Here is a 16,165-nt window from a genome sequence, read left to right as displayed (position 1 = left end):
CATTTTCTAGATACCATTGGTCAAATTCTAAATAGCAATAATAATAATAACAACTACCTCAAATTATTTAGCTAATAATCAAGAAGCATTTTTCTGGTTTTAGAACTATAGAGTTTAGTTAAATGATTTTAGTCTGTAAACAGTTAAAACATTGTGAAAGTCATCTCTAATGTGATGTTGTTTACTGCCCCTGAGTTTTGTTTTTATCCCCCTAATTTGTTTTATATTATTTAATGAAAATCCTTGCAGCCTTGCTTGCCTAAATCGCATTAGGAAATGAGTTTTTCAATTTTCACAAAGTTGCTAATTTTCCACGGTAGCTTAACTATGTTAAATTACTAATGCTTTTCACTCATCATGTTATAACCATCTGCCAGGAATGAAGTTAAGCTCTAATATTTTGAAAGAAATAATTATAATATTTTTAAGGAACAAAGCCATCTATGATGGGAAGCTACATTGCAACGTTTCTTTTAGTTTTCACGACTATGCAGAACTTTAAAAGAGTAAGTAAGAAATCCTATTGTAGGGGGCTACAGAAAGACACATAAAGGAATGAATTTGGGCCTCTGCTCTTTCCTGGCCTAAGGAGTTGTTGCAGGCTTACTACAAAAACGCTCATCTCTGAAAGGCTAGATTTGCTGAGCATATTATTCCGGGTATGTGTTTGTGTGCATTTCTATGTTGGGGGTGTGTCTGGAAATAGTAACACTCAGACACTTGGATAGTGTCTTTGAGGGTAGCTATGGAGAGAGAAAGTATGGATTGCACCTCAACATAAAGAAAACGAAAATCCTCCCAACTGGACCGATAAGCAACATCATGATAAATAGAGAAAAGATTGAATTTGTCAAGGATTTCATTTTACTTGGATCCACAATCAACGCTCATGAAAGTAGCAGTCAAGAAATCAAACAACATATTGCATTGGGCAAATCTGCTGCAAAAGACCTCTTTAAAGGGTTAAAAAGCAAAGATGTCACTTTGAGGATTAAGGTGTGCCTGACCCAAACCATGATATTTTCAGTCACCTCCTATGCACGTGAAAGCTGGACAATGAAAAAGGGAGACCAAAGAAGAATTTACGTTTTTGAATCATGGTGTTGGTGATGATTATCGAATATACCATGGGCTGCCAGAAAAACAAACAAGTCTGTCTTGGAAGAAGTACAGCCAGAGTGGTCCTTGGAAGCAAGGATAGCGAGACTTCGTCTCAAGTACTTTGGACTTGTTATCAGGAGGGACCAGTCCCTGGAGAAGGACATCATGCTTGATAAGGTAGTGGGTCAGCAAAAAAGAAGAATGAGATGGATTGACACAGTGGCTGCAACAATGGGTTCAAACACAGCAATGATTGTGAGGATGGTGCAGGACCGGGCAGTGTTTCATTCTGTTGTAGATGGGGTCACTATGAGTCAGAATTGACTCAATGGCACCTAACAACAAGATGAACAGAGAAAGACAATTCTTTCAGAATTAGGAAGGATGAAAGGTCTTTCAGGGGTCCTGGAGAAGGGTTTCACTATATATATCATAGTCACATTACAGAAAAAAAAAACAGGCAGCACATACAAATCAGGGAAAATGTAAAATTAAAAATAATGATTCCTAATGTCCCTTAGGTATTTGCTATTCAAAAGGCAGAGTCCTTGGGTGGTGCAAATGGTAAATGCACTTAGCTACTAACCAAAAGGTTGGAAGTTGGGGTTTACTCAGAGGTGCCTTGGAAGAAAGCCCTGGCAATCTGCTTCCAAAAAATCAACACTGACAACTCTGTGGAGGACAGGTCTACTCTGACACACATAGGGTTGCCATGAGTTGAAACTGACTCCACAGCAACTACTTACGCAATAGGCATTATGCTAAAAAATTTACATGAATTGAAACATTTAATCTTTATACAATGCTATTATTATTACCATTTTCAGATAAGGAAACTAAAATTTTGAGAAGTTAGAAAACTTTTGAATGCTATAGAGCTAATTGAACACTGTAACCAGGATTTAAACCCAAGCTCTTCGAGTCTTTCTCATCAGCTTAACCATCGCACGTATCTCAGACCCCAAAGATGAAATTAAGGCCAGGAGAGGTTATTATTATTAATTCATTCATGCATTCATTCATGAAAGAGTTTGTAGAGATGGAAAGGGAAATCTGTAGAAAAATGCCAATAACTGATGGAATAAAGTCTCAGAGAAATTTAGAGGGTCAGGTACAGAGCTCAGGCAGAGGAAGTATTTTCTCCAGGGCAGAGACAGAATTCCCTCTAAGACAGAAGTGAAGAAGGTAAGGATGACTTGAAAAAGTAAACAATTTTTTAAAGGAAAGAAAGTGAAAATTAAAGAAATATAGATTCCAAGTAAAAAAATAGACTTCACGAAGTTATGGTTGGCTACTGCTATTGGGGTAGAATATACAGCACAGTTTATCTATGTGCCACCTTAGAGTTTATAATCTCCCCCTTCTGAGGCACATAAAAAGAAAAATTTCACTACATATAAAATATATAAGTGAATATGTTTTAAGATGTTAAAATATTTTTAAAAATCCATTATAAATATTAATAAAACATTAAGAAACAATTCAGATAACATATGTTTTAACAACACCACTACATTACTCTAAAAAAAAGCTGCTCTATGGGAATATATTAATAGAATTATTTAGACATTACTAAATTTCAAATTTTACTTAGCATTGCCTAAAATAAAAATTCTATTCTAAATAGAAAAGGGGTGAAAAAGTCAAATAGTACAGTACTTTGGATTACAAAAGAAATCAGCCATTTAAAATAAAACTTGCAAGCAGACATTTCTAAATATTTAATAAAAAAAACTGTAGGTTATTTTTTACCATATTGTGGGTTAGTAGTATTTAATGTGCTGTAATTAATTATTTAGGACTCAGTTATTACTGTTAAGAGTGAAATACAAAAAAAGCACCAAACATCAATTGTCAAAAACAAGTAGTATTTAATTGCACACCTAACAAATTTTTTAAACAATGACATTTTCATTTTAGTGTTCAGTTGAATATGTGCATATGTGTGTTTGTGTATTTTAACAGCTTTATTGAAGTATAGTTGACTTGCAGTAAACTATAGAGTGTATAATTTGATAAGTTTTTCACAAATATACACCTATGAGGAGACCTGGTGGTGCAGTGGTTAAGCGCTCAGCTGATAACCAAAAGATCAGCAGTTCGAACCCACCAGACGTTCTGTGTGGGAGAAAGATATGGTGGTCTGCTTCCATAAAGATTTACAGCCTTGGAAACCCTATATGGCAGTTCTACTCTGTCGTATAGAGTCGCTGTGAGTTGGAATTCAACTCGACAGCAGTGGGTTTTGAGTTTTACAACTATGAAACTATCAGGATACCACAATCAAGATAATGAACATGTCTATCACCCCAAAAGTTTCCCCATGTCCATTTGTGCCTATGTTATGTTCATTACCAATAATTCACCACCTACTATTTTTATGTTTAGCTTTTAATTGGACTGAAAAATTAAAGATAGTTGGGAAGGAATCTGAGCACAAAATCTTAGATTTTTATTAAATTTTCCCAATATTTTGCAGAATCCTCATACCTAATTTAACAGGTAATTTGAAAATGACTCCTCTATATAAGTTTACATAATATTTAGCTAATTTATATAATTAAAATAAACAATTTCAACTAGCAAATACCTTTGGTAATCAGACACTCAACTGACAGCAAGGAAGGTAAGTGGGCACTTACTACAGAGCAGAGTTTCTCATAAATGTGATCTCTGAAACAGCAGCATCAATATCACTAAAGAACTTATGGGAATTGCAAATTCTTGGGCCTCACTCTAGCCATACTGAATTAGGAAATTTGAGGACAGGCCCCAGAAATCTGTGTTTAACCAAACCTCCAGGTAGTTTTGATATGCACTAAAGTTTGGGAAACTTTGTCCAGATTATACCTATCTCAGAGAAGACGGAAACATTAATTTGGTGAGTTGGTTTAACAAAGATTGTTTATAGAGTGTTTAGTCTATGTGATTATTTATGAATGGGATGATGACTGTTATGGATTGAATTGTGTTCCCCCAAAATATGTGTCAACTTGGCTAGACCATGCTTCCCAGTATTTTGTGGTTTCCTCCATTTTGTGATCTGATAAAAATACCTATGTGCTGTAAGTCCTAACCTCTATGATGTTAATGAAGCAGGACACAATCTACGAGATTAGGTTGTATCTTGAATCAATCTCTTTTGAGATACAAAAGAGAGAAGGAAGCAGAGAGGAGAGGGATCTCCTGCCACAAAGAAAGAAGAGCTAGGACTGAAACACATCCTTTGGGTCCTGGGTCCCTGCACTAAGAAACTCCTAGACCCAGGGGAAGATTGATGACAAGCACCTTCCAGAGCCGACAGAGAGAGAAAGACTTCCCCTGGAGCTGGTGCCCTGAATTTGGATTTCTCACCTTCTAGGCTGTGAGAGAATAAACCTCTGTTTGTTGAAGCCATCCATTTGTGGTATTTCTTTTATGGTAGAACTAGATACCTAAGAAAATGATCATTTCATTTTAAAAAAAAATAGAATTTTTGAAATGGAAATGATATTAAAGGTAATCATGTTCAGCTTCTTTATAAATCAAGAAACTCAAGCATAGGATAACTAAATGACTTCTCTATCAGGAGTCATCAGGAAGCAACCATTTTCATTCCCATTTCAGTACTCTTTTCTTTTTTTGCTCTCTACCCTTTGCCACTGCCTCCATTTTGCTTTTAATAGTAGTAATTCATTCAATCAGTTGACATTTATTAGACACCTAATGTGGGCCATGGTGGTTCAGTGATAGAATTCTTGCTTTTATGTGGGAGACCCAGGTTCCATTCTTTCCAATGCACCTCATGCATAGCCATCACCCATCTGTCAGTGGAGGGTTACTTGTTGCTATGATGCTGAACAGGTGTCAGTGGAATTTCTAGACTAAAAAATATGAGGAAGAAAATCCAAATGATCTATTTCCAAAAATCAGCCAATGAAAACCCTATGGATCAAAACAGCTTGACCTACAACCCATCATGGGGATGATGCAGGACAGAGCAGGACACGGCAGATTTTATTCCAATATATATAGGTTTGTCATGAGTTGGGGATCAACTCCATGGCTGCTAACAACAACAATTGCACACCAAACATTTTTTTAAATCCATTAAAAAACGAGATTCTCCTGTAATTGTAAAAATAAGCATTTATACATAGTATAAACAGCTACTTAGAGATAGTAGCTTTTTCTATAAATAATATCTAACTTAGTTCTAAGTCTCCTAATAATGTAATCAGTTTTGAATCTAATCAGAGTTGCTACCTTAAAGGTGTTTATAATGATAGCTGTGCTATCTGCTCATCAAATATCATGTTATTAAAGACTAAGCAGTTGGAGAAAAGAGCCTGATGGAAAAAAACTTAATAATCCACAAAGGTTGAATTTCTGTACATATAAATGAATATGGTTTAATGAAAATAAATTCAGTAATTGATTTCTGATTTTAGGAATAATAAAGAAATCTTACATTATAAAATGGCAGTGGTCAAAATTAATAAAGACATATATTACCAAAAGAAAAATAAAATATTCCCATGAGAAAGTTCTTGCATTTTATATTATATCAATGGTAAAAGTTCCTTTAGATATAAGATTCCAAGGTTTATATTTTGGGGAAAATACAGTGGCAGAAAAGGAAATACAAAAATGAATTATTCTGTAGTATGAAAATATAAGAATAAATGTGAGTTCACAATAATTAATTTTTCTACTATGTTTACTAATAAATATAAATTTTGTGATTAGAAAATTAACTGCTCATGCTCCCACACTTTAGTATTATTATTTTAGCTTTTTCAGTAATAGAAATACTGTTCAGGGCTTAGATAGGACAATTAGATAGGACAGTGACAAAATATCCCTGACAAGTCATTATGAAATAAGCACATTCATTGGTTAAAATATTATTTGTACTTTGAGGTTAAGAGGATAGTTCATGGTTGTTGACTGTATTTTTGAATACTTAAATAAATTTCAAAAGAAAAATAATGTGGAGCAAGATTTTCTATTTTATCACTACCACTCTGGTAAACTGAATTATTGTTGACAATTATTTGATCCTCTACCTGTAAGAGGATTATCCTTTTCTAACTATAGGGTTGATATGAGTTGGAATCAACTTGAAGGTACACAACAACCACCGTGGCTCAGTGGTAGAATTCTCACCTTACATGTAGGAGAATCTGGGTTGTTTCCAGCCAATACACCTTATGTGCAACTACCACGTCTGTCATTTGTGGCTGGTGTGTTGCTGTAATGCTGAGCAGGTTTCAGAGAAGCTTCCAGACTAAGACTAGAAGAAAAAGCCCAGCAATCTAGTTCTGAAAATTAGCCAATGAAAACCCAATGGATTACAAGGGTCAGATCCCAAACTGATCACAGGCAGCATTTGGTTCCATTGTGCATGGGATACCCATGAGTTGGGGCTGACTCCATGGCAGCTAACAAGAACTCATTGATATCAGGCTTAGCCATGTGATTTTTTTAAACCCATAAAATGTAAGCAAGGTGATGTATGCCACACCTAGAATAAATTTAAAACCATTAAGTGGTTATGACATTGCTCTTTTCTTTTTACTGTATGAAGGGATTATCCTGATAGGTGCAATAAGTTTAGTCTGGATCTAAGAATGTAAAAGACATGTAAAATAAAGCCCTATTTGATCCTCAACTATAGCTAACATGTAACATGAGCAAGAAATCCATCTTTATTTTCTTAAGATATTTAAAATGGGATTTCATGGTTATCTGCTACCACAGCAAAACCTTGTGAAAATTAACAATACATTTTGTTTTCTTACCCTTATAATTTCCCCTAAATCTGTTCAAGTAAAATGAAAGACAAACTCATGGTCTCTGTGGTTATCATAATCTACTAGAATATGAAGGGAGAGATATAGTAAGACAGTCAGCAGTTAAACTACCAATTCAGCCAACTATAAACAAAATTGCTGATTAACTCAATTACTCCTTAATTATAATCTCCAGCCTGTTAACACAAGGTATTTAAATATTTTTATTGTTTTTTAATTAACTTTAAACTGCACGCGTTTTTGTTGTCTTATGAAATTGTATACTATTTTGATGAGCAGAATTCTCGACTAATCTTTTATTTCATTTCTTAGATTATTATTGTTTAACTTGCTCTTTTTCACCATCTTATTCTTCTGACAAATTACTGAAATATGAGTTAATGCCACTATGACTGATTGAAATGCAAAATCATCTAATTGAAGTTTCCTTTTTTACAAAAGTGGCAAACTACGTATTGTATCTTATTTTTCTGTATGTCCAGTATCAACATAGTACATAATACATAAATGAATCAACCAAATTTAGATAAAAACACTAATGTCAATTAAAGTACTAGGAAATAGGTAATTTTAGGGAATTTTAGGGAAGATATGTTAGAAGTGAAATTATTTATCCCAGATAAAAATGTTTAAATAAGATAATGCATTAATCCAAATGAGTTATATTTTTATCACTGCTGCTGTTATCAGGATTATTACTTTTTTATTTAAATTTAAAGGAGCACTATAAGAGTAAGATGCTGAATAGTCCTTCTTGAATTCTGTTGGTCCAAACAAAATGTCATTACCAAAACATCCAAATGATAAAAATAATCAAAAGACATGTGTGTGGTTATATAGGTAGATATGGATGTATATATGTATAGAAGAAGGCATATGTGAGTAAATGCACATGCATGCCTATGTGTATCTGTAGGTACATGTATACATATGCTTGTGTGTGCTGCATATATATATCCACATATATAATAAACCACATAAGGGGCACAGTTACAGAGGCTTCCTAAACATATCCAAACAACTCATGGGATTGGTTTACTGGGTAAATGGGCTTGGGACAATAGTCTTGGGGGACAACTTAGTGAATTGTCATAACAGTTCACAAAGATAATGTTCTACATCTCAGTTTGGTGAGTAGCATCTGGGGTCTTAAAGGTTTGCGAGCGACCATCTAAAATACAAACATTGATCCCTACTCATATGGAGCAAAAGAGAATGAAGAAAATCAAAGGCTCAAAGAAGAAACTAATAGCCTACATGAACCACAACTTCTTCAAACCTGAGACCAGAAGAACAAGATGGTGCTGGATATCACTACCGACCATTCTGACCAGGGACACAATAGAAGATCCTGGATAGAATGGGAGAAAAATGTAGAACAAAACTCAAATTCTTAAAAAAGAGATCAGACCTACTGGACTGATAGAGACTAGAGAACCCCTGAGACTATCACCCTAAGATACTCTTTGAACTTGGAATTGAAGCTATTTCTGCAGGTCACCTTTCAGCCAAATAATAGATTGGCTTATAAAATAAATAATATCACCTGTGAGTAATGTCCTCCCTTAAACAATTAACCATATGAGACAAATTTGGGTCAATAGTTACCCAAAAGCAAAGATGAGATGGAGAGGAGGGGAAGGGAAGCTAGATCAATGGAAACAGAACAAACAGAATGGAAATAATGAGAAAGCTGACACATTGTAAAATTTGTAACCAATGGCACAGAACAATTTGTATAAAAATTGTTAAAGGGAAACCTAATTTGCTATATAAACTTTCACCTAAAACACAATAAAACATTATTTAAAAAAAGAAAAAACCCTATGGGGCAGTTCTACTCTATCACATTGGTTGGCTATGAGTCAAAATTGACTCAACAACACTCCCACCAAAAAAAAAGAAAATAGATATCTTTAACTTCCTCAATAAATCTAATTTTTCCTAATTGATTTTCATAATTCTACATAACCTAGCCCCAATTTACCTACAGATTAATTAAATAATCAATGCTTATAGACCTCAAGAGTAATAAAATGGCATCCTCACCTCTAGAAGCTGACAACCTATTTGCAACTATCTGAAACACTGCAAATGCAAAGATAACTTGAAACAACAGACGTTTGCAGTAAGTGGTTATATGTCCTGTATTTAACATAAAGGAAAGGAAGTGAGAGCTGTCTTCTATCTGATTGGGTGAAAGAAGTTTTTACTGAAAAATTACACTTGTGTTTCATCTTGAAGAACTGGTCTGAGATGACAAGAGCCTGAAATGGGAGGGTGGCAGAAGCAATAAAAGGATATATCACAGTAATAAACCAAACCAAACCCATTGCCATCAAAGTCGATTCCTACTCATAGTGACCCCATAAGACATGGTAGAACTGCTCCACAGGGTTTCTGAGGCTGTAATCTGAAGCAGACTGCCACATCTTTTTTCCGTGGAGAGGTTGGTGGGTTCGAACAGTTGACCTTTGGTTAGCAGCCAAGCGCTGAACCACTGGCCCACCAGAGCTTCTTATCATAATAATAGCTAGTATTAAATGTGTCTGTTATGGGCCAGGATGATGCTAAATTCTTTATCCACATCACTTCTATTAATCTGCACAACAACTCTACCAAACTTGCAGTATGACTTATTTTTTTACAGATGAAGAAAATAGAATTATTAACATGGCTCATGAGAGTTTAGAGAAAATGGGGCTTCAAAGATTCTTAGCTACATTCACTACCCACTGTATTGCTATACAATCATTCAAATACACAGGACCATTTCTGCTGCTACATTGTTCCTCTATTTCCCTACTCCAAACGATCTTTCCTTCTCTCTACAGAATTCAAATTCCGTAAGACACATCTCAAGTTCCTTTCCCCCTGTGTAGTCTTCCCTGAACACTCTCTCCACATTCATTCCTCCTCAGTGAATTTGTATAGCATTTATAAACTGAACCACATAATTTTAACATGTAACAATACTGTATCTTGTGTTATTTCAGAGTATTCCACCTATAAATCAATCAGTGCTCATTTTGGCAGCACATGACAGGCAAATTTGTGAAGCGTTCCATTTTTTTTTTTTTTTTTTTTGGAGCCCTGGTGGCATAATGGTTAAGAGCTCACCTGCTAACCAAAAGGTCAGCAGTTTGAATCCACCAGCTGCTCCTTGGAAACCCGATGGGGCAGTTCTACTGTGTCCTATAGGGTCGCTACGAGTCAGAATCAATTTGATGGCAACGGGTTTGGTTTGGTTTATAAGTCAATCAATATGAGCGATTTGAATGACATAACATTGTAATTGTATTGTCCCTGTTTCTATGAGAATATAGCAAAAACCCATTGCCATAGAGTTGATTCCATAGGGTTTCCAAGCAGCGGCTGGTGGATTTGAATTGTGTACATTTTGGTTAGCAGCAGAAAAGCACTTTAAAGCCAGGAAGCATTCCCTTCAAACAAAGCATATATCACTGCACTGAAGGAATAGAAAATATCCTTCCCTGGAAATTTTATACAGATGCCTAGGCAGTAGCTATCTTATTTAATTAATAAGTATTTAATATTCTATCGTCCTATGCGAAACTCTTCCAAATTGCCTTATTCGTCTTTATAATCATAATCAAATTAACATCCCTAGGGCATTGAACAAAATCTGGCCCCGAGGAAGTGCTTAGTACATTTACTGAATATTTGCAGAATACAGTTTTAATTTAACTTAATAAACTTTTCAAAAACAATGAAAAGAAAACCACTCACAGAATCTTAAAATTAAACTTTTTTTTTTCTGGTCTCTCTCTGGAAATAAAATTTATTTGTCCATTAATATAATTCCTAGCGAAGTAACTGTCTAGGGAGAACAGAATGACTCTTTTCACAGATTTATATATATAGCTGATAGAAATCCTTCAATTCTATTAGAGGCTTACAGAACAATGGTGAAATTTATGGTCCAATTTATAATTATCTAATACAAAGTTAGATAATGAAACATCTTCATGAATTGCATGATGACTCCAAATTTGATTATATTGAGAAAATCTTCTTTATGAACTTTTGAAAATCAAAGAATGTAATTATATTATTTTATAATGCATAATAGGTCAATAAAACATCTTAAGCATACTTTCAAAAGTTCTTGCAATTTAACAATGGAAAATCAGTTCTAAATATTTTTTTTGTTTGTTTTGCCAAGAAGTTGAGACATACTTACTAAAATGGGTAAGATAATTAGTTAGTGTGAATGAATAAACTGGAAACATTTCAGTCTAACTTAGCTAGAACATTTAGGCTAGTTAATTTTGCATGTTAATTTCAATGCCACATATAAACGATACCACACTTTCCTAAATTATCCACAATATATAATGTAAACAAATACTTTGCCTCTGTATGCACTTTCAGGGAAACGTGGTTCACTTCCTCTTCACATGATACACCCCCTCCACTCCTATCAACTTAATCAACATAAGCTGGACTCTTGCAATGGCCTCTTAACTGGCCCTTTGCTTCCATTCTTCCCCAAGTAGAATCCGTTCTTCATCCAAAGACCAGAAAGATTTTTTGAAAACACATCTCTTCCATTTGAAAATCCTCCAATGACTTCTAGTACACATAAAATAAAATCTGAACTTCACATCTCTCACCATAGCCTACACAGCACTATAAGTTATGGTCTCTGGTTACTTTAATTTACATTAGTTGAACATTAGTCAACATTACTTCCTACCATCTTCCAGTTGTCCTCACTCACTCCTGTTTCAATCACATTGGTTGCCTTGTTAATCCTCAAACATGTGCACACATTCCTTTTCAAGTTCTTCACACTTGCTATTCCCTCTGCCTGAAAATCTTGTCCCTCATAAACTCAAACAGCTTATTCCTTCACTCATTCTTGTGTCTGTTCTTATGTCACTTACTCAAAGGGATTTATCCTAACCACCATTCTATCAGTCTTTATCTCCTTACTGTGTTTTCTTTTCCTTCATAAAACTTACTATGATCTGAATTATATCATTTATTGTCTATCTCCTTCCACTAGATTGTAAGTCTCTTTCGAGCAAGGATCATTTTTAATTTGTCCAATTCTGAATCTCCAGCACCAAGTACAGTGCCTGGCAGACAGTAGTCATTACATAAATATTTTTAAATCAGTGAATGAATAAAACTATCACTATTGCTAACTCTAGCCACCTAGGCCCCTTAAAATTCTTTACAGAAGAGGACATTCCTGAGGTTTGCCTTCTCGTTGATTTTTCTTCCAAAGACTTCTTTTAGGTTGGCAGTTGTCTCATTTCTGGTGTACGAATCACATAGTAATGAAGACAGGGATACTTAGAGAAAACTTCTTTTACTTCATTCCCCTATCCTGCCAAAAATCTCAGCCCACTTCAGATCTCTGTCTCTGGCAACACGAAAGAGAAATCCTAAATCACCTGGTCAATATTGGAATCATATAAGAAGAGAATGAAAAATTTAAAATAAGAAAGTAAGATTTTTCCATGTGCATGATTTTTATTTTTTATATAACTGATATAATAATAAATTACTAAAATGTTTTAGATGTAATCTTTCAGATGGATTTGATTTTTAGTTATAATATAATCAAGAAATTATATCACACCATTATGATAGTACTCAGTAGACTTTGTTCAAGAAGAATTGTTGAGATAAAAATTACATATGTAATCATGTTTCATATGTGAGAAAAATTAAATTTTTAAAAGCTGTATATGTTGTATACTACATAAAATCTGGTATCTATTTGAAGGCTTATAAAAACATGAGGTTATATTTTAGAAATATGCCAGAATAAGTAGGACATGTTGTTGGGTTCTGTCAAGTCGATGCTGATTCATAGCAACCCATGTGAGATGCAACTGCCCCGTAGGGTTCTCTTGGCTGTAATCTTTACAGAAGCATATTGCCAAGGTCTTTCTCCTGTGGATGGCTGCGTGGGTTGGAACTGCCAACCTTTCAGTTAGTAGTCAAGCCATTGTTTGTGTCACCAGGGCTCCTTGAGCAGTGCATAGTAGAAAGTAAAGTAGATAACTGAGTTATAAAATATGGAGATTTCTCTCACTTATAAAGCCTGACTAGGTGCAATTAAGAAAGAACTAAACACAAACAGGAGAAGATTCAGCTGCTGTTTCAGCAGCTGTTACTTTATTAATGCTTAGGCAAGCCTGCTGATAATTCCAAACGATATTGACTAAATCAAGCAAACCTGCCATCAATGACAGAATGAAAAATGGACTTCTCAACTGGTAATTCTCCAGAATAGTCATGGTTCCAAAAATTGTCTAGAGTTTGCTGTTTTATTTTGTTGGGGAGGAAGGTTGCAATTTTTTTTTTTTTAATTCTTCACCCAAATCTGATTTTGTTGTGCAGTCTCAATTATACGGTTCCTAAATACTAATATTCCTGTACCAGAATTGTCATAATGTCTTTTCCTCTCACTCCAACGTATCTATGGAATTTATTGTTGTTATTTTTTAATGTAGTGGTTGAGTTAGTTAATATCCTTCAGGAGGTAAGGGATACCTATCCACAGAAGACAAATGGTTTTTTTTTTTTAATATATATTATTTCAAAAATATCAAGGACTTACTTTAAAATAATCTGAAATAATGCATATAAATTCTCCAAAGTAGAGTTTTGTATATCTTTTACTCGTGAGCATTGCACTGAACAATGGTAGCTCTGACACTTTCTGTTTTTGATTTTGACTGTTACAGATTTCCTGGTTTTAAAATAAATAACATCTTTTAAAATTATAGTTTAAATAAAAAAAATTATTCTGTGAAAGACAATCACTTAAATCTGAAAGATACTCTGTCTAAAGTTCTTATTATATTTAAAAGTTCTTATTATTATATTTAAGCACATAAAAATGAGTAATCAAACTTAATGTCCTTGTATCTATATTGAAGTCCCTGGCACAAATGGTTAAGTGCTCAAACTAACCACTAGCCGAAAGTTTGGTAGTTCAAACCCACCCAGAGGTGCCTCAGAAGTGCTGGCTATTTGCTTCCAAAAGGTCACAGCCTTGAAAACCTTCTGGAGCAGTTTTACTCTGCACACATGGGGTTGCCGTCAGTTGGAATCAACTTAATGGCAACTAACAACAACAGCATATGTGTATCAAGCAAATATTGATGAGAAAGATGATAAATGGTTCTTTGAAATAAATTTAAATGCAAACTTTCAAGTGACAGAAAATTAGAAATAACTCAAAATTTTATTTAAAATCTCAGGTTATTCCTTAAACCTATAAAATACTCATAGACAGTTTTGGGTTACTGAATTTAAGCTATTATTGCACCTAGATATTTTCTGCCAAGTATTTTTTTTTACATTTCACAGTTTGAATGCTGTAGGACCACAAGGAGTGCACCAAGTAACAACTACTAGCACTAAGATGGATGACTATGAACGGCAAGGAACATTTTAATGGAATCTTGAATTTATAATTCTGCTTTAGTAAAACTTTCTTCAGTAGAAAATGGATTATGCACACTAGATTCCTAGGTTCTATTTTAAATCCGTTGGTAAATGATAACAGTTATAAATTATCAATGCTATAAAATTCTTATTATGATCAGTTTATTTTAAAACTGGATATTAATTAATTTGTATTTATTTATTAGAATATTTGTCACAATAACAAACATTCATTGACAAAGGATTATCAAAATTCAGCTATGCACCAGGCCTGTGGCAGCATACAGGAAACAAAGATGTTTATGGCAGTCTCATATCTCAGTTGCCCACAGTGGGATAGGGGAGATTAACATAGAAATAAGAAATTGGAAGAGTCTAATAAGGTATAGTTGTGCCACCATTTTATCGGCTTGCCTAATTGCTATTCTAATCTACTTTTTAGACTTTGCATTAAAATTATGCAATACCTAGAGCTGACATGGAGCTAATACACAAACTCTCTACATTTACCATTAAAAGAAAGTGTTATGGACCCAAGAAGGAAAAGTGAAAGCTATTATAACCCATCTTACTGCCCCTGATTAACTACTTTTCATTTCAGGGTTTTTTGTTTCTTTTAAAGTACACTGAAGAGTTTAAACATTAGCCAAATGGTTGGCAGTTCAAACCCACCCAGTGGCACTTCGGAAGACAAGCCTGTTGATCTGCTTCCAAAAGGTCACAGGCTTGAAAACCCTAGGGAACTCTTCTACTCTGCACATATGGGCTCGCCATGAGTCGAAATCAACTCGACAGCAACCAACAACAACTTACTGAAGAGTTTAAAAATTAATCTTTAAAATGGTTCATTTTTCAATATAGGAAGAATAAGAAGAGTTGAAGGGTGGTTAACATTAGTAAACAACATAAGTAAACTGGAAGTTACTTCCTGCTCAATGCTTCTATTCTGTTTTTCAGCTAAAACACAAATATTAGATAATTGTATTATATAGCCTTTTTAATTATTCTGTGAAAACATTGGTTAGGCTGATTTATGCACCATACAGAATAAACTGTAATTAGTTCTTTAGGCAGTCTTTCGCCAGAACAAGGATAATATTTTGCTATATAGAATATATCTTTGTCCTTTGCTTCAATATTTGTTAGAATTCCTGAGGTATGAGAGAACTTAGATTTCGGCCATCTATCTGAATTTTCACTCACAAATTTAATTATTATTCGACAAAGATTAATTATTGAGAGACTGCTCTGTAATAGGAGCTGTTCTAGATGCTTGCAATACAGGCAAAACTAGACAAAGTGAAGGTGACAGACACTAAGCATGAAACAAATATAGAATGCAATTTCAGGTAATGAAACACTCTATGAAGAAAATTAAGCAAGGTAAGAAGATCAGATGGTGACTAGGAGTGAAGGAGGGTGCTAGTTAGATAAAGTGGACAAAGAAAACCTGTTCAAGGTCCTGACATTTGAGTTCAGACTTCAATAAAATCAAAGATAGACCTCCGCGAGTATCTGATAAAAGAGCTCTTCTGGCAGAAGGAATTGTGAGTTACAATGTGTCTGATGTGGAAACAAACTGGGTATGCTAGAAGAGCAGCAAAAATGACTCTAACTTCCCTACCTCTTCCCACTTCAATTATCCTGTTGTTCCTCTCCAGAAAACCCCATAGAATTATAAAAATATCACATGGAAAGAAACCAAAAGAGTAAACAAAAAGGGTTCGATTTTAGACATAAAAGAAGGTGTGCCATTTCACCTCTCATTTCACTATCTCAATATGTTTTTTCCAGTAAATGGAATGATAATATTGTTTGGTTTATCCTTTTACCTT

The 16,165-nt window shown here is 34.4% G+C and overlaps 1 protein-coding gene across 5 annotated transcripts in view; it reads right to left on the bottom strand.

Moving 5' to 3' along the window:
• Nucleotides 1-16,165, bottom strand: part of GRIK2 (glutamate ionotropic receptor kainate type subunit 2) — a 781,170-nt gene that overhangs the window by 194,814 nt on the left and 570,191 nt on the right. The window lies entirely within an intron of this gene.

This window comes from Trichechus manatus, unplaced genomic scaffold (genome assembly GCF_000243295.1).
Source record: "Trichechus manatus latirostris isolate Lorelei unplaced genomic scaffold, TriManLat1.0 scaffold00017, whole genome shotgun sequence".
NCBI classification, from domain to species: domain Eukaryota; kingdom Metazoa; phylum Chordata; class Mammalia; order Sirenia; family Trichechidae; genus Trichechus; species Trichechus manatus.
Note: the sequence above shows the minus strand (reverse complement) of the source record. Positions and strands in the feature narration are given on the sequence as shown.